Source organism: Salvia hispanica, chromosome 2 (assembly GCF_029641045.1).
Source record: "Salvia hispanica isolate PSC_SH4W2 chromosome 2, Shi_PSC_v1, whole genome shotgun sequence".
Taxonomy (NCBI): domain Eukaryota; kingdom Viridiplantae; phylum Streptophyta; class Magnoliopsida; order Lamiales; family Lamiaceae; genus Salvia; species Salvia hispanica.
Window position 1 is genome coordinate 42,070,411 of NC_142693.1, and position 19,638 is coordinate 42,090,048.

Genomic DNA, 19,638 nt, shown 5'->3' on the forward strand with positions numbered 1-19,638 from the left:
AACCTCTAACTACCCCAGAATCCCCATTTTTCCCAAGTGTGTGAGTGTGTGTGTGAGTTGAGAGCTAAATCATGTATGTTTCTTGTGTTGCATGCTCCTCTTTATATAGGCGTGGCAGTGGGTCCAGCAGGGGCTCTTTTGTGTGAATGGTCTTCTTTGCCCTCAGCTTTGGACTTCCTTCGTCTAGCCATTTTCTTCCTTAATTCTGCTAACTTTTTGTCTCTCTCCTTCGCTGGTCCACTGCCTTCAGTACTTCCTGGACCTAGCGAATTCCTTCACACACCTGGCTTAAAATTTGTGTTAGACCCAGTAAATGGTGACTTTTCATCACATAACCGATGCATGAAATTAGCCTTATCAAACCCACAATTTAATATAAGCTTAATTGGAATATTACGAGCAGCCAATACAAAAGTAATATTGAACTCTCCCCATCCAAATCCGAAATTATAAGTAATCCGGGTTTTCATTTTAACTTTTATTTTCCGCGCTTAAAATAAAAATTTCCATTAATTAATTAATGTATGCTATGGACTTAATCAATTAACTTCTTATTAATTCCAAGAGTGGACTTAGCATGAAACGCTTATTTATTATTCATAGAGTAATCAAACTCCAACTAGCTAGGTTCCAAATAATAAAACCTTGTTTCGCGCTCCTCTTGAGGAATTTATCAAACGAGACTGTCCTCGCGCACGATTCAATATAATAGCAAACCTAGCACCGCTAGATATTAATCACCACTACCCAATATACTAGGTTTATTGGGTTACGAAAAACCCGCACCATTTGATAAGTCAAAGTAATGCATAATCAATACTGTATGCTCAATGCTAACCTACATTGATTAAGAAACAAATATTTATCAAGACCTCGCCTTTCAGTAGACAGCCTAAGGACAAGTCTTGCTGTTATATCCGTTCAGTGCTATACCACACCAATGCCATCTTATTTCAGTAAGGCTTAGAAATATGCGGACTAACATTGCAACCTTTATCGATGGATAGTCTAATTCCATCTAGGTTGTGAAATTCTTCTTTTTCTTTATTTAGGACTGACCGTGTTACCTTAAAGTGGACACCGCCCACAACCGGTCTACTAAAACAAAGACTTTGACCTTGTTAAGTTAACTTATACATTTAAACATGCAATTAACATCCATTAAATGTAAAACATAACAACATTATGACAAAAATAATCTGTTTTATTCCTTGGAAAATAAAATAAGAGTTTTACAGTATTCAATCACTCGAAATGTGATTTCTAGTATACAAACTCTAACAATTTCCCACTTATACTCAAAACACTTTCGAGTATACAAAAAAATGTGCTAACGTCTAATCTTCGTGAAAGGATTTGCCAGGTTGTTTTCTGACTCAATCTTGGCCCCTTGTATGTCTCATCTCTGCACTATATCTCGAATGATATGATACTTCCTCTCTATGTGCTTGCTCGCTTTATGAGCCCATGGTTCCCTCGAATTTGCCACAGCACCAGAATTGTCACAATAAATGGTGATGCTCTTGGGCATATTCGTAACCACACCTAAGTCTAGAAGGAAGTTCTTAAGCCATACAACCTATTTTGCAGCCTCCGAAGCGGCCACATATTCGGCTTCCATGGTAGAGTCTGCAATGCATTTCTGCTTTACACTCTTCTAAATTACAGCTCCACCTCCTAAGGTAAACACATATCCGGAAGTTGATTTTCTCGAATCTACATCAGCTTGAAATTGTGAATCTGTATATCCTAAAGGACATAGCTCGGCTGCATTGTAAACTAGAACATAGTCCTTAGTCTGATTAAAGTACTTGAGTATGTTCTTTACGGCAGTCCAATGTCCTTGGCCGAGATTTGATTGATATCTTGCTACCATGCCAACAGCAAAGCAAATATCGGGTCTAGTACAAAGCATAGCATACATGAGACTACCAACAGCCGAGGCATATGGTATCCTTCTTATCTCTGCTATCTCAGATGTTGTCTTTGGACACATCTCTTGAGATAAATGGATGCCATGTCTAAAAGGTAAGAAACCTTTCTTGGCATCTTGCATGCTAAAGCGTCTAAGTACCGTATCGATGTAAGATTCTTGGGATAAGCACAACGTTCTCTTTGCACGGTTCCGAAGAACCTTGATACCGTGAATGTGTCCCGCATCACCCATATCTTTCATCTCAAACTGGCTGAACAACCATGTTTGTACTGATGAAAACATCTTTTTATTGTTTCAAAACTAAGAACACAACATTTTCCTTTTCAACCTTCTTATACACGCAACTTTCATTGGGGCATTTTTTGAATCCAAACTTTTGAACAGTTTGATCAAAACAATGGTTCCATGATCTAGATGCTTGCTTAAGGCCATAAATGGCCTTCTTAAGCTTCCAAACCATGTGTTCCTTGCCCTTTACTACATAGCCTTCGGGTTGTTCCATGTAGATGGTCTCCTCAAGACTGTCGTTTAAAAACGCAGTGTTAAGGTCCATCTTCCATACTTCCCAATCCATGTAAGCTGCTATAGACAAAAGAATACGGATCGATTTGAGCATGGCCACTGGGGAAAAGGTCGCATCGTAGTCGATGCCTTCCCTTTGGGTATACCCCTTAGCCACTAGTCTTGCCCTAAAGACTTTAACTCGTCCATCGGGTCCATGTTTACGTTTGTATATCCACTTGCTCCCAATGGTAGTACAGCCTTCGGGTAGGATAGACAAATCATAGATGTCTTTGTCTACCATTGATTGTAGTTCCGTATCCATTGCTTTCACTCATTCGCAATGATCGACATCTGCCTGCGCCTCTGCTAGATTCCATGAATCAAGTACATTCCTGCCCGAGGAGTGATCCATACACTCTCCCAAACCAATGTATCTTTCGAGCTTATGAGAGACCCTCCTATTGCGACGCGGCACTACAACATCTGGAGTATTTGTTGAAGTTTCTGGGATTGTTGGTACACTAGGTAATTGTTCTTGGTTAATGGAAGTTGTGCCTGGAGTTAGCTCTTCAAGAGCTATCTCACTGCTGGTCTTATGATTCATTACAAACTCTTCCTCTAAGAATGTGGCATGAGTGCTCACAATTACTTTCTGATCTCGGAGACTATAGAATTCATAAGCTTTCGATCCTCTAGGGTAACCTATAAACACACATACCTCCGTCCTAGATTCCAGCTTAGTTGGATCCTTTTCCAACACATGGGCCGGACACCCCCACACTCTGAAATGTTCCAGATTGGGCTTTCGCCCATTCCACAACTCATATGGGGTAGTAGGAACTGATTTAGAAGGTAAGTTGTCTAAGAGATAGCTTGCTGATAGCAAAGCATGCCCCCAAAACGAAATAGGTAACCGTGCATAACTCATCATCGAGCGGACCATGTTTAATAAGGTCCTATTGATAAGTAGTCCAAAAACTTGGCACTTAGGTACTCGCCTCCGTGATCAGATCGCAAGCATTTGATACTCTTACCATGACGCGTCTCTACTTTAGCCTTAAACTCCTTGAACTTGTCAAAAGTTTCAGACTTGTAGCGCATCAAATAGACGTATCCAATTTTTGAGAAGTCATCAATGAAGGTGATGAAATATCAAAAACCGCCCCTTGCCTCGGCTGATATTGGTCCACACACATCAGTATGAACGAGCTCAAATACTTCCTTGGCCCTATTACCCTTTGACCTAAAAGGTCTCTTAGTCTTCCTGCCTTCCAAGCAGGATTCACACTTTGAAAATGGTTCCTTCTCAAGACCTTTAATAAGATCTTAATCAACCATCGCATGAATCATTCTCTCATTGGCATGACCAAGTCTAAGGTGCCATAAGTACGTTTCGTAAATTGAAAATGAAGGTTCTTTTCTTTTGTTAGAAACTTTCGATGCATTATTGAGTTCTGATTTACATTGATTAAATTGTGTACACGTGATTGTGTACAGATTGTTTTCCATGATACCACGACATATATAAGAACCATCTTTCTTAATAACGCAGTTGTCATTAAAAGAAATCGAATATCCATCAAAAGACAATTTAGAAACTGAAATTAAATTTCTTCTAAAAGAAGGTATCAATAAAACATTCTTCAAAATAAAAAATCTATCACTAGAAAAACGCAAATAAACGTCTCCCACTGCAACGACCGCCACTTTAGTAGCGTCGTCCAACTGAACTTCGATCTCACGATCATGTAACCTTCTTATCGACCTTCTTCTTCTTCTTCTTCTTCTTCTTATTCTTCTTCTTCTTCTTCTTCTTCTTCTTCTTCTTTCCCTTAGCATTCTTAGCTCCCACTGGGTTTGGTGCCTTTTTCTTTCCTGCGCGAGGCTTAGAGCCAGAGGAATTAGGCGCCAGACTCAGCATAGCTACTTTAGCTTGAACCATAAGGTCCTCAGCCGACTGAAGTTCAGTCAGCAGCTTTGCCAAAGTGTAATCCCAATTGATCATCTCGAAATTGAGCTTGAACTGCTGGAAGCTAGGGGGAAGACTCTGAAGGATTATAGTAATCTGGGACTCGGGATCGATCGTCCCTCCCAAAACCTCAATCTGATTGAGGTGGCTCATCAACTCGAGGACATGTTGCCTCACAGATGTGCCTTCCTTCATAGACTTCGTTATGATACTCCGAAAGGATTGAGACTTAGCCGTTCGATTCTGAGTACCAAAAAGATTTGCAAGATTTTGCATAATTTCAGCGGCAGTCGCCATGGCAGAATGCTGATACTTGAGTACTGAAGACATAGATGCCAACATGTAGCACTTAGCCATCTCATTCGCCTTATGACACCATTTATGCGCATTCTGACCTCCCACCGAGGCATTAGCTGCGGGAACTGGAGGCTGCGGAGTAGTGAGCACAAACTTGTACTCTTCTACTGTGAGAATGATATCCAAATATTGTTTCCATTCTATGTAATTTTGGCCCTCGAGTTTGTTTTCTTAGAGAATTGCAAAAAGAGGATTAAAAGACATCTTGACGGATTTTATTGCACTGCAAACAGAAAAAATTACTATTTGTCATAAACTTATGTAAGGAAATTGAGTAGGTTAACCATAAAACTTTTCAAAGTCTTACAACAGCAAAAATTAATAAATTGTATCCTCCTTTGAAGGTTAATACGCATCAAAATTTTGACAATTTTACTGGTCACAACACCGACGAATAGTCCAGAGACCACAAGACATGGCATGGCCGCCTAATGTTGCCTAAGCACGACCATCAGATTTAGGATTACAGAATTTTATTTCTACAACACACTCCCATGACAATGTTCATGTGCTGATAACAAAACCAAGCTATCTCATAAACTCTGATTGAACCCTGAAACTCGCAGTTCCTTAGGATTATTGTCCCTACAAAGCAGGTGGCAATAATATTGGGAACCACTTTCTAGTTCATTCTATTTATTGTGTGAGAAGTCCGTCCTTATGAACTTACTGTTTTCGTAGGATTATAGGATTATTGTCCCTACAAAGCAGGTGGCAATAATATTAGAAAATCAGCTTCACAAAATTTGGCAGTCCAACCGATGGAGACCATATATAAACTTTAAGTTCATAATTATCGCTAAGATATTTTGGTTATGGTTTTTCATTAATTATCCTTTAGACTTAAGAAAGATTAAGATTAATTAAATTCTGTTGGTATTTAATTGACTGGATAATTAAATCTTTTATTATCTTTAGTATCTTAGTTTAGGAATTAATTAATCTAGAATTTAATTCTTATTCATGTCATATTATAAGATATATCTAAAATAAAGTAAATTATTTAAAAACTTAATTAGACATGAAACATTAAATTCATATAATATCCATATTCAAGATCAGGAAGAAAATAATTTTTATAATATTTAATGTAATCTTATATATCTATCTTATTAAGGATTCTAGATATATATAATAATTAGGAAACTATTAAATTATTCTTATCTATATCATCTAGGACATAAAATATTCCATAGATATAGAAAATAATCAAAATATTCCTAAAATCTAGGAAAATCTTCCCAAAATATATTATTTCATTAAATAATATTATTTTTGATGATATCTTTTAATTTATGAATTAAATAATCATTAAAATAATCTTTCATCGTTATCTCGTTGTTTGAGGTTTGCACGAATTAACACGACGAAGATACGCCGGCGATACGCTCGCAGGAGCGGTGAGTTCGCCGTCCAGCATCGCCGACAGCCCGCGCCCGAAGGCGCGCCGCTTCCTTTTCCCTTCCTCCCGGCGGAAAACCGCCGAGATGCACCCTCCGTCGTCATCGCACATCCAGCAGCTCCGAAGTCGCTGCTCCGGTGACCTCTGTCCGCCGCTTCGATCTGGCGTGAACCAGCAACAGCCGCTCACGACGGCACTGCTCCGGTTCAGCCTCGCGCGGCCTAGGGTTTAGGTCGGTTAGGGTTTAGGGTTAGGGATAGGGTTCTTCACGGTATCCGGTGGATTCGCCAGCCGATCACGACGTCGACACCCCTCAGCCTTGGAGCCGAACGGAGTTCTCGATTGATTCATTTGGATTTCACATGACTTTAGAGGGTAGTTTTACTTGGTTTTGATCATATATTGTGTACTTTGAGACATGATTATCTGGAGATTTTGAAGTCCGATTTGCATGTAATGCATACCATTCTCTTCGACTTCGAAAGAGCTTCGCGTGAATATTTTAAACATCTCAATCGGAGTTTGGTAGAAGAAGTTATGGCCGTTTTACCAAGATTGCGCAGAGCAGTGACATAGCTGGCGACCCGCCAGGTTCGCATGCAAACGAACCTGGCGACCCGCCAGAAAAAGACGAGAAAAATACCGTAAGCAGCTGGCGATTCGCCAGCTTCAACGCACACCCAACCTGGTGACCCGCCAGCTTCGTTCGACAGTTTATTTTGGGCGCAAAGTCAACCCTAGGTATATATATGCCTAGGAAACGCCTTCAAACACAACTTACACGACTCCTACCCCAAAAATACCACATTTTCATCTAGGAAGAAGAGAAGAACGAGCAGAGAACGAGTATTCATCGCAAGATTGAAGAGGAAGCCTCCAATCCGCCCAATCCAATTCTAGGAGTTTCTACTTTTAGTTTTATTCTTGTTCAAACAATGTTTTTGAATATTTCTTTGAATATTTCTTTGATTTTTGTGTTGAACATGAGTAGCTAAATCCTTCGTAGAGTTCTACGGGGGAGATACAATGATTCTTAAGTTTAATTGATTTCCTTTTTCTATGCCCTGGCTCATGTGGTTATTTTGACCTATCTTGTGCTTATACATTTATTTGACTGATCACTTTATAAATGCATGTGGATTTTACTACAAGAACTGAGAAGTGAGTAGTTTAATTTGAAAGAGAAGAAATTGACGTCTTTGCCAATATAATCGAGAGATTTGAGAAAAGATATAGTTTTACCTTAGTGATAGCTTAATAACCCTTGAGACCCTTCGTTAGCATAGTTAGGAAGTTAGTTGAGCATAGGATAGTTGTTATCGATTCCGTAGGATTCTACCCTTCTCATCCTTGATATACATCCGTTTTCTTATTTGCTTTTAGTTCTCTATTTGTTTTTAATTGTTTTTACCTTGCTTTTAAATAGATTTAGAAAAACCAAAATTCCGATTCATCTAGATAGTAGTTGAGGTTGGTTCGTGGTAATTAGGTTGACACTCATTGTCTCTGTGGATACGATACTCTTTGCTTACTATTTGCTACATTAACCCCGTACACTTGCGGGTATACTTGTGTTAAAAATAAGTTGAGTCATCGATCACGGCGGCGGCGTGGACAAGCCCTCCGCTCGCGTTCACGTCGCCGCGCATCTGATTAAGTGCTCCCACTGATTGGACGCGGTTTCTTGGAGTAAGTCGAGACCGGCGGTCTCGCCGGCGGCGTGCACGAGTCATTTCTCGTCCGCGCATCGCCGGTCGTCCGCCTCTCTTGCTCCCACTCGCCGACGAATCGCAAATCTCGTGCGTTCGAATAATTCAAGTTCTATTGATTCGAATGTTCTTGAGTTTATCATGCATAAAAATTAAACAATAAAACAAGAACATGCTTCGTAATCAAATAACGCATGCATACATGAATTTCGCGAAATTTAAATCCAAATAATCTGAGCCAAAAACCTGGCTCTAATACCAATTGAAGAAACTGGGGATTAACATAATTTAACGATTATTAATCGCACAAATAAATCACATAATAATCAGATCTATTTAGCAGATTATTTAGACAAAATCTATTCGAGTAATTCTCACATGTATCATGCTCATAACTTGAATTAATCATGCTTTAAAAATATTGAAACCTAAAACATGCTTTTCTATGGAGCAGAAATAATACCTAATTAATTCTCCAAAGAATTGAAGATGGCTAGCAGCTTCTCCACGTGACGCTTTGAATACTAGACCACAGATCTTCTCTCTGATTCCCGAACTGTACTCCGATATTAGTGTGGGATGATCTCACCAGAATACTAGGACTTAAATAAAGGAGACAGAAAAACTACTCTTAAGAGGAGAGGGAAATTAGACCAGCTCAAAATGAGGGAGGCGAAATTTTCGAAAATTTTAAAAATAAAAATTGTGATTATTCTGTCTCCTCTATTCTCCTATTTATATTAAGTTCCTTTTAGGCCTAGACAGGGATCTATGGAAGGTTTTGGATATGAGCTCATCCGATTTACTTTTTACTAATTAAATTGAACCCACAATTTAATATAAGCTTAATTGAAATATTACGAGCAGCCACTACAGAAGTAATATTGTACTCTCCCCATCCAAATCCGAAATTATAAGTAATCCGGGTTTCCGTTTTAACTTTCATTTCTCGCGTTTAAAATAAAAATGTCCATTAATTAATTAATGTCTGCTATGGACTTAATTAATTAGCTTCTTATTAATTCCAAGAGTGGACTTAGCAAGAAATGCTTATTTATTATTCATAGAGTAATCAAACTCCAACTAGATAGGTTCTGAATAATAAAACCTTGTTTCGCGCTCCTCTTGAGGAATTTATCAAACGAGACTCTCCTTGCGCACGATTTAATATAATAGCAATCCTAGCACCGCTAGATATTAATCACCACTACCCAATATATCAGGTTTATTGGGTTACGAAAAACCCGCACCGTATGATAAGTCAAAGTAATGCATAATCAATACTGTATGCTCAATGCTAACCTACATTGATTAAAAAACAAATATTTATCAAGACCTCGCCTTTCAGTAGATAGCCTAAGGACAAGTCTTGTTGTTAGATCCATTCAGTGCTATATCACACCAATGTCATCTTATTTCAGTAAAGCTTAGAAATATGCGGACTGACATTGCAACCTTTCTCGATGGATAGTCTTTTTCCATCTAGGTTGTGAAATTCTTCTTTTTCTTTGTTTAGGACTAACCGTGTTACCCTGAAGTGGACGCCGCCCACAACCGGTCTACTAAAACAAAGACTTAGACATTGTTAAGTTAACTTATACATTTAAACATGCAATTAACATCCATTAAATGTAAAACATAACAACATTATGGCAAAAATAATCTATTTTATTCCTTAGAAAATAAAATAAGAGTTTTACAGTATTCAATCACTCGAAACGTGATTTCTAGTATACAATCTCTAACAGTGCAATATTACTTCTGTAGTGGATGCTCGTAATATTCCAATTATAAGCTTATATTAAATTGGGTTTAATTTAATTTGTAAAAAGCTAATTGAAGGAGCCCATATCCAAAACCTTCCATAGATCCCTGTCTTGGCCCAATATGTGACTTAATATAAATAGGAGAATAAAGGAGACAAAAAATACACAACTATTTTCTTCAAAATTTTCATCCCCCTCTCTATAAAGGAAAGGGACGATTTTTCTCCTTCGTGGGAAAGGTTTTCCGTCTTCTTTATTTAAGTCCTAGTATACTGGTGAGATCAGCCCACCCTAATATCAGTTTACAGTCCGGGAACCAGACAGAAGATCCGTGGTTTAGTATGAAGATCTTCACGTGGAGAAGGCGCTAGCTATCTTCGATTTTTTGGAGAATCATCAAGGTAAAATAGCTAAATTGTAGAAAAGCATGTTTTAGGCTTTAATTAATTTAAAGCATGATTTATTTGAGTTATGAGCATGATACATGTGATAATTGCGTGAATAGAATTTGTCTAAAAAATCTGCTAAATACATCAGGATTATTATGTAATCAATTTATGTAAGCGCTTCCGCTGCCAACCCCTTCAAAACGTATAGAGATAAGGGAATTCCACTGATGTCCGTTCACAGTTATGGCTATACAAGTTCCAACTACAATACCCTAGCACAGTTAATACTTTGAAAGAACTAGTCACCTAGCTTATGCTCATGCGATGCAAACATTGATTACTAATATTAGGGTTGTCAATCCTACATATATAACTCCTAAAAGCTCATGAGACCCTTGAAAAGTCCCCACTCTCAATTAACAGTATCGTTTTAAGGGAACCTAACAATAGTGTCTACTAAGCGGATCAAACTCGCCAACCTCCTCTCACGATTATGTAGCAAGTTATATTAAATCATCCAAAATTGTGTCACTCAATCATGAAACATCATTATTTACTTAGGGAAGAAACAAAGTAAAAACAAAACGAATATTAAATAGAAAATGAATTGTATAACCAAAGTCGTTACTAACACATCCCTAGAATCCTATGAATTTAGTTACACATGATGTAATAATCTAAAGATATAGATTGAAGGGAAAACAATTGGAACATAAAAATAAAGCTAATAAAACCCAAAGGTTGAATCCTTGTAGCTTTGATGCTCTTGAATCTTTCTTCAACTCCTTGCACAATGAAGAACTCTAGCTTTTAATCTCTGGAAAATATGTTGCAAAAAGAGGACCCTTTTGATGAAGCTCGAGGGCCTATTTATAGTGGAGAAATCGTCTCTCATCCAATAAGGAAAAGGGTTGCAAAATATGGTATATCTTGGAGATGAATCTAGGGCAAATCTGCTCGCTGCTCTTTTGTGGCGGATCGCCGCGCCTTGGCCAGCGGTCGCCAGGTAATGGTCCAAGACTTTCTGACTCTTGGGTGGCAGTTGCCACACCTTGCCCGGTGGTCGCTGGGCGTGTCTTTATTCCATGCATTGATTTTCCGAAACTGACCGCTACAGAGGTGATGGTGGCCGAGCGCCGGCAGTCGCCGGAAGTGTTGCAGTGAGCGTTGGACACCACATGGATATCTAGATTTCCCACTTCACGTTTTGACTCCCTTTTTAGGCTCAAATATGCACATTTCTTATGCACATTTCTCACAAAACATGTCAAAATACCAAAATGTATAATTTATGCAAATAATGGACAGGTAATGGATCTTTTGACATTAAAACGGACCAAATAATGACATTAAAATCGTGCGAAATCCGAGCGTGTCACAAACACAATAGCAAGAAAATCTTTGTCATACATAGAAAATTGCTTGTGTTTAGGTGAAAATTGCAGTGAGCGTGACCTCTTTGCATCAAAACGACTGGAATACCATAGCTCGAGGCATCAGAATCCACTACGAAGGGCAAGGAAAAGTCAGGAAGTGCTAATACCGGGATACTCATCATAGCAGTTTTTAATTCCAGAAAGGCTAGATCAGCTTCATCACTCCATTTAAATACATCTTTCTTCCATAAATCAGTGAGTGGTCTGCATATTATTCCATAGTTTCTGATAAATTTCCTATAGTAACCAGTAAGCCCTATAAACCCTCTTAGCTTAGTGATATCAGTGGGCACTGGCCAATCTTGCATGGTCTGCAGCTTCCTTGGGTCAGTAGCTACACCCTCCTTCGAAATAATGTAGCCCAAGTTTTCAATCCTTTCTTTAGCAAAGTCACACTTGCTTCTCTTAGCACACAGGGTGCTCCCTTAGTTTCCAGTTCCAAGTGAGTTAAATGTGTATCTGCATTCTCAATATAAACTAGAATGTCATAAAAACACACAAAGACAAATCTCCCAAGGTATGCCCGAAATATGTCATTCATGAGACTCTGAAAAGAGGCTGGAGCATTTGTGAGACCAAAGTCATGAGACCTAAATGCAGTCTAAGATATGCCATCATTCTCCATCCGTATTTGATGGTAGCCTGCTCTAAGATCAATTTTAGAGAAATACGCTTGGAAGAGATGTCTCGTCCGGCGACCGCCGGAAGTCGTGCGGCGGTCCGCCGCCGAGGGAACAGACTCTCTGGAGTCCAATGCGGCGACCGCCGACCAAGGTGCGGCGGCCCGCCGGAGAAATGCGGCGAATCCGAGAAGCCCTGGATTTGCGTTCAGATTTACCATATTTTGGAGATCTTTCCCTTCTACAACAAGGATTAACTTTTCCCTATAAATAAGACCTCAAGCTTCATCAAAGGAGAGAGCTTCTACTTACAAAATACTTCTTAGACATCAAGAGCTAGAGTACTTCACTTGTGCAAGGAGTTGGAGAAGGATTTCAAGAACATCAAGAACGACAAGGATTCAACTTACGGGTTTTATTTGCTTTAGTTTTATGTTCAAATTGTCTTCCCTTCAATCTATGTTTTTAGCTTATTCAATTATGTGTAACTAAACTCATAGGATTCTAGGGATGTGTTAGTAACGACTTTGGTTATGCAAATTCCTTTTTCTATTTAATATCCGTTTTGTTTTTACTTTGTTTCTTCCCTAAGTAGTTCTGATGCTGCATGATTGAGTGACACAATCTTGTATGATTTAATATAACTTGCTTCATAACTGTGAGAGAGTTCTAGCGAGTTAGATCCACTTAGTAGACGCTACAGTTAGCTTCCTTAAAACGGCACTGTTAATTGAGAGTGAGGACTTTTCAAGGGTCTTAGGAGCTTTTTGGAGTTACGTGTTAGGATTGACAACCCTAATGTTGTAATCAACGTTTGTATCGCATGAGCATAAGCTAGGTGACTCGTCCTTTCAAAGTATAAACTGTGCTAGGGTATTGTAGTTGGAATTTGTATAACCATAACTATGAATGCACATCCCTGGGATTCCCTTATATCTATCGCTTATCTCCGTGTTTTATTTGCTTTTAGTTGTTTTATGCTTTTTATTGTTTCTAGTTTTCAAAAGTTTTCTACAACCTACTTGCTTTTCCAGATAGTAATTGAGTCTTAGTAGAGGATAGACACTTTGTGTTTGCCTTCCCCGTGTTCGATATCCGGTACTAACCTTTAGCTATACTATATATGCTGTGTATACTTGCGGAAAGGGCAGCCCGCGAGGCTTTGGAGAAGAAGAATCAGGAAATACAACCCGTGATGAACATGTTCAATCATGGGAATATGATTACTTTCTCGAAGGCCCTCGTATTGACGCTAATAATTTCGAGTTACGCATGCCCCTTATTCAAAGGGTCGAGCAAACACCTTTTGCAGGTAGGGCTACAGAGGATGCCAATCGCCATCTTTCCAAATTTGTGGAGATCTCAAACACTCTCAAGTTAAACGGTGTCGATGACGATGCCATAAGGGTAAGACTCTTCCCCTTTTCATTAACTGATGCTGCTAAAGAGTGGTTGGAATGCATGCCCAGAGAAAAGGTCTCCACATGGAAGGACATTATAGCTGCCTTCCTCGACAAGTACTATCCGCCGGGCACAATCTTGAAGCTCAAAAGCAAGATCTTCCAGTTCATCCAAGGTCATGACGAGCCCCTCTACGAGGCGTTTGCTCGATTCAAAGCTCTTCTCCGAAAGTGCCCTATTCACCGTAGATCACCAGGTAGGAATCCTCTATAATGGGTTTAACGAGAAGATTTGTGCTATGCTTGATTCAGGTGCAAACGGAAGATTCTGAAGGAAGTCAGAGAAAGAAGCCATGGCGATAATAGAGGAATTCGCCACCAACAGCACGGGGTGGTCGAAGGAAAGGCATAGCATGAAGAGGATAGCTGCAATTGAAGAGGCCGAGGAAAGTTCTTTTGCGAAAGAATTGGCCGAGCTTAGAGTTAGGGTGGACCAAATGGATACATCAAGGAAGGAGGACCTGATTCCACTGACCTCCATCATAGCGGTCTTTAAACCCGAAACTCCTGCCCCGATAGTGGAGGAAACCAACTACATGCAAGGAGGCGGTTCTAACAGAAATTAAAACAACAATTATCGCCCCAATCAGGGGGGCGGTAATTTCAATAATTATAATGGAAATCGATCTCATCATAATCTCTCTTATTCTAACAATAATTACTTGCAACCCACCGCAGGATTTAATGTTAGCAAGGGAGGAGTAGTTGAGACAACCAAGAAGGAGGAAAAGTATGACCAAGGAATCACAAGGATCTTGGAAGTAATCATGCAAGACATGAAGGTTAATGACACCAAGATCAGAGTGGTTGAAGCTAGAATAAACAACCTCGAGCAGGGAATGAACACGATCTCAACTGCCATAGCCAACATCAACACTCAAATGGAGCAAATCCAAAAGAAGTTGGATGAGGACAGGGCAAAGGCAGCCGCACGAGTGGATGACATCAATAAGAAGTGGGTGGCAAAGCAGAAAACTGGGGACTTCCCAGCCGCCGGCGGACCGCCGCAACCACTGCAGCGGGCCGCCATAGACAAGGCAGGAGCACCCACTCAGCAAGGACTCGTGCGGCACAATGGGATTGTGCTACCTTTTCAACCAAAGATGAAGTTTAAGCTCAAAGAGCAGTTCAAACATTTTTTGAACATGTTTTGTAACGTTCATACTAACATTCCTCTAGTTGAATCGTTGCAGGAAATACCTAAATACGCGAAGCTACTAAGGGTGACGGTGATGAGGAAGAGAAAGCCGACAAAAGCCGACCTTAAGCTACCACATCATTGCAGCGAGATCATCCAAAACGAAAAGGCAGTGAAACAGAGAGATCCGGGCCAATTCATTATCCGTTGCCGGATTGGAGCGGGAAAGGTTGACAAGGCCCTATGTGATTTAGGATCTTCCATCAATCTCATGCCACTGAAGTACTACGAAAAGCTCAACATTGGGCCACTCAAAACTTCAGACGTAACACTCAGGTTGGCCGATAACTCGTCCATAAAAACTGTTGGTATGATTGAAGATGTCTTAGTAAAGGTCGATGATTTCATTTTCCCCGCCGATTTTATTGTGTTTGACATGAAAGTAGACAAGAACGTCCCTCTAATCTTAGGGAGAGATTTTCTTGCTACTTGCAAAGCTTTGATTGATGTAGGTCGTGGCGAGATCACAATTAGCAATAACTATAGCCAATCCACCTATAAGATCGAAAACGAGAGGCTCAAGTTTGAGGAAGCAAAGCAGGCAAAGATGGAACGACAGTGTAGGGAAATCATGGTCACGGATTTGACCAAACCCCAAGACCCCTTTGAAGTAGAGGATCATACTACCTCCACCATCTACATTGTAAAAGAGGTAAGACGTTCTCCCAAAAAGGACGATGCTAATCCCTCCACCTCTATCCCGCAGAAAAAGAAGCAAAAGAGGAAGAAGGCACCCAAGGAGGACCCCGAGATTTACGTTATCAAGACCAATAAGGGGAAGTACAAGTGGTGGAAGAACCTAGGGACCAAGTTGCTCCTTATGCCCATTTTCAACACTCGGGTCGTTGATCCGCCCAATTAGTGGGCCACTTCAAGTCGAGCTAACGACTAAAAACAAAAGTGCTTGTTGGGAGGCAACCCAATCTCTTTAATTTTGCTCTTTTCTTTATTTTTATTTTTTTTAAATATATATATATTTAACGCGTGGCGGTCGCCGCACTTAACACGGCGATCGCCACACGTGTATTCATATGTGCAGGATAGGTCGGGCTTAGGGCAGGCCGAATGAACCGCTGAATGGGCCGCTGTTTTAAACACCCAGTGCGGCGGCCAGCCGCGCAGCATGCGGCGACCGCCGCGCGCAGTCCAGAGACAGGAATGCAGTTTTAAAAGGTAAGTTTTCTATTCTTTTTGCCATTCCTTCTCAAATTCCTTCCTTGCACTCTACCCCCACCTTTATTAATCACCAATTTCACACACCCACACTATCATTCTCTCAATTCTCTCCAAGTTTAGAGTTCTTCTTCTCCAATTCTCAATCAACACAAGGTATGAATCCTAACTAAATTTCTGAGTTTTGTTTTACTTCTTTCATGGATTTAAGCATGTTTTGGATGAATTGTTCGGTGAAAACTCTTATTTGACAATGGGGGATGATTGTGTACTTATTTGTGGATTTCCATGGTGATATTGTGTTTTGGTGATAGTTTGAAGCTTTGTGAATAGTGATTCCTTCTTGTTTATACTTGTTCATATGTTGCAATCATGTTCATAGCATTGTGAGGCTATTATTATTTCCATGAATTTCAATACTTGAGTATCCTATAGAGATTGTTGATATGTATTGATTTATTGTTGATACATCTCTGCATGGGGGATGAATCACGTTGGGGGATGGATTTGTGTTTCCTAGTTTGGATGTTTATGTTCTACATGTTTCCATGCTACCATCTAGGAAGTTTTGAACACCTAAGCTTGCACTTACATGTTGATTCTTTGGTATTGCTTATAAGAGTGCAAGTTTGGGGGAACCTTTGATTTCCCATTGTTGGTATACTTTTTAAGTGTTGTACTTTTCGTTTGTAGGAAAATGGGATCAGAGGGAAAGCCCGAGAATGCGAAGAACTATGGCATTAGCCTTGCCTCAGACGAGCAAAAGGCTATGTGGAAGAAGTTGTCGGCGCGAGAGACGGCGCCCTCGAGATACCCCTACGATTACACTCTCCAAACTTTGGGGATCGCGGAGGACTTTTGGGCGTTGTGTGACATTGGTGACGGGAATGGCCTTCGATACATGTTCGAGAGGAAGTGTCCGTATTTTAGGAAGTATACTCTTGAGTTCCTAAGTTCATTGAAGGTCACCAAGGACCGCCGGCAAAACATCCCGCTTAGCATCGATTTCCTCCTAGGCAACCGATGGCACTCGCTCACCATGGAGGATCTTTGCGGAATCTTCCATTGCTTCGACCCCAACCCCAAGACCGATAATGATAATGACTATGATGTGGTTTGGGGTGCGATGACGAATGAGCACGAGCACGCCGCGGGCTATACCAAGTCGTCTTCAATCCGCAACCCGGTGTTGAGGTACCTCCACCGAGATATGACCCAACTTATGTTTGCTAGGGTCGATGGGGGAAGTGTCTCTCAAACGGAGTTGAATGTGGTATGGTGCCTCCTCATCAAGAAGGGATTCGACTATGGTATCCTTTTTACTATCTATATGGACCGGATCATAAAGAAGGATGACAGCGTCATATGTTGTGGGGGTTTGATCAAGGCGATCGCCGAGCACTTAGAGGTTTCTTTTGTAGGTTTGACGGAAGATGGCGGTGAGCGCTTTATCACCTATGAGGTGCTCTTTTCGGTGGGGTTATTGAAGACCGACTATTGGGGTCAAAGATTTTTCCTACAAGTGGCGGGGGATCACTCCCCCGTTCCCATCCCGCAGTTAACGAAGGTCGATGTTTGGGCTAACCAAGTCAATTGGAAGCTCAACACCCCAGCGCACCGAAGAGCCATTGAGGCTAACCCTAATAACGGGGAGTTTAGGAAGAGGAATATACCGGCTCGCATCCCCATGATGGGGGACACTCGCACGCCCAAGAAAGTCAAGTGCCGCCAAGAAGAAGAAGAAGAGGAGGAAGTAGAGGGACAGCGCCGCCGGACTAAAGCAAACCGCCGGCGCGGGAGGCCGAACCCCGATGAGGAGTTTCAAAAAAACACCTCCGCCCAACTAGGAGATATCTACTCCTACATGCAAAACGTGTCCAACACTTGGGACACCCGGTGGGCGGAGCAACAAAGGGAGAACGCCTACAACCGCCAAGGATGGACGGCTCAAGGCGTTTGGCGCACGGTGGAGCAACAATTTTGGGAGCAACAAAGGCTTGAAGACGTGCATCGCCGTCGTGAGATTGAAGAGCTCCATCGGATGGCTACCAAGGCTCGACAAGAGCGCCAAACAATGAGTGGCGACATCGCCTATCTTATTGGTGCATTCGACGACCTCAACGCCAGTTTCCCTTCTCCTCCTCAAGATTGAAGAAGTCAAGTTCAATGACTTTAAATGAGCATTTGTACCATGTTTTTGGATACTTTGAGACAATTTATTTTCATGTTTTTGACAATTTTTCTTTTAATTCTAAGTATTTTTGGTTTTGGTTTAATTTTTGTGCGTTGAAAATCTTTCGCATGTTCTGACCTCTTCGTGGTGGCCGCCGCATGTGCTGCGGCGGTCCGCCACCTGCTCGCTGGAACGATCTGTTGCTGCGCGGCGACCGCCAGACATGCCGCGGCGGGCCGCCACCTGGGCGCAATTTCCAGCGCGAATTTTTCTAAATTTTTCGAATTTTTGCCCAGTCAAGCCTCGACGCGAAATTTTTCAAGGTACGTTTTTTTCAGTAGTTTACTCACGTCCCTACCAACTCTACAAACTTATTTTACACTTTGTTGTAAATAAGTTTGGGGGGATGAAGTGGTGGACCGTGAGTTTAAGTGTTTGTTTTAGGAAGTTTCTTTTTGTTTTACAGTTTTTGATTTTTTTTTTTTACTTTTTTTTTCAAAACCCCGTAGGTGAATTTTGTGTTCTAAAAATGTTTTCTTGAATCCATGTCGTGAACTTAACATGAAGAACTTAGAAACACGCATGCTTAAGGACACACTTTAGACCGACTTGCCAATGATAATACAATCCATCTATGTTTAAGTGTGGCTTAACGTCTTGATTTGATGGTTTGGTGAAAAGGTGCATAATTAGTGAATTGCTTGTTCACATTGAATCAAGCTTTATACCTTGTGAGGATTTGAGCCTAAATTTCATTTTTGTGTGATTTATCTCCATTCATGTATTTGTTTCTAGAACTTTCTCCTAGTCTTGCCTAAGTTTACATAGTGTTTAAGTTGATTTAGGAGGATGATTTACCATCTTTTCTTAGCCTACTTTTATCCAAAAAATTTCGACCCTCTCAAAAATTTTGAAATATTTTTCCCTTTGTAGCCAATTTTGAGCCTTTAAGCCTATTCTTTGGAAGCCAACATAATGGGGACAATTTCTTGGGTTAGTTAGTTTTTACTATCTTATTTTATAAAGGAATTGGAGAGATAAGGTGAAAGTATATAAAGTAGTGTGCTTAATGTAATGAAAGTACAAGTTGTGAAATTGAGAAAAATTCCAGATATGTGCTTGAGTTTAGAAAAGAAAGGAAAGGATGCGTATGAAAAAGTAAAAAATAAAATAAAAAGAAAAAGTGTGAAAGGTTGTGAAAAGAAAAAGAAAATCAAAGGATTGGAAAGTGAGTTGAAGGAGAAAAATAAATAAATGTTAAAAGTGTCTTGAGTTTAGAAAAGTGGAGTTATTTTTACTCTACTTGGGATATTTTTATTTTTAGTCACTTTTTAGCCAAATATTCCTCGCCTACCAAAGAGCCTACATTACAACCAAAGATAAAGACATTTTTGACTTTTGATGCTTAATCACATCTAGTAGAGGAGGGAATAGACTTTGAGCAAGCCTATGGTAAACTTTGCATGATGCATGATTTGAGTGCTTATATACACATTACCTTCATACACTTAGAGAGTGAGAGAACACTTCCCATCTTTGGAAGTTT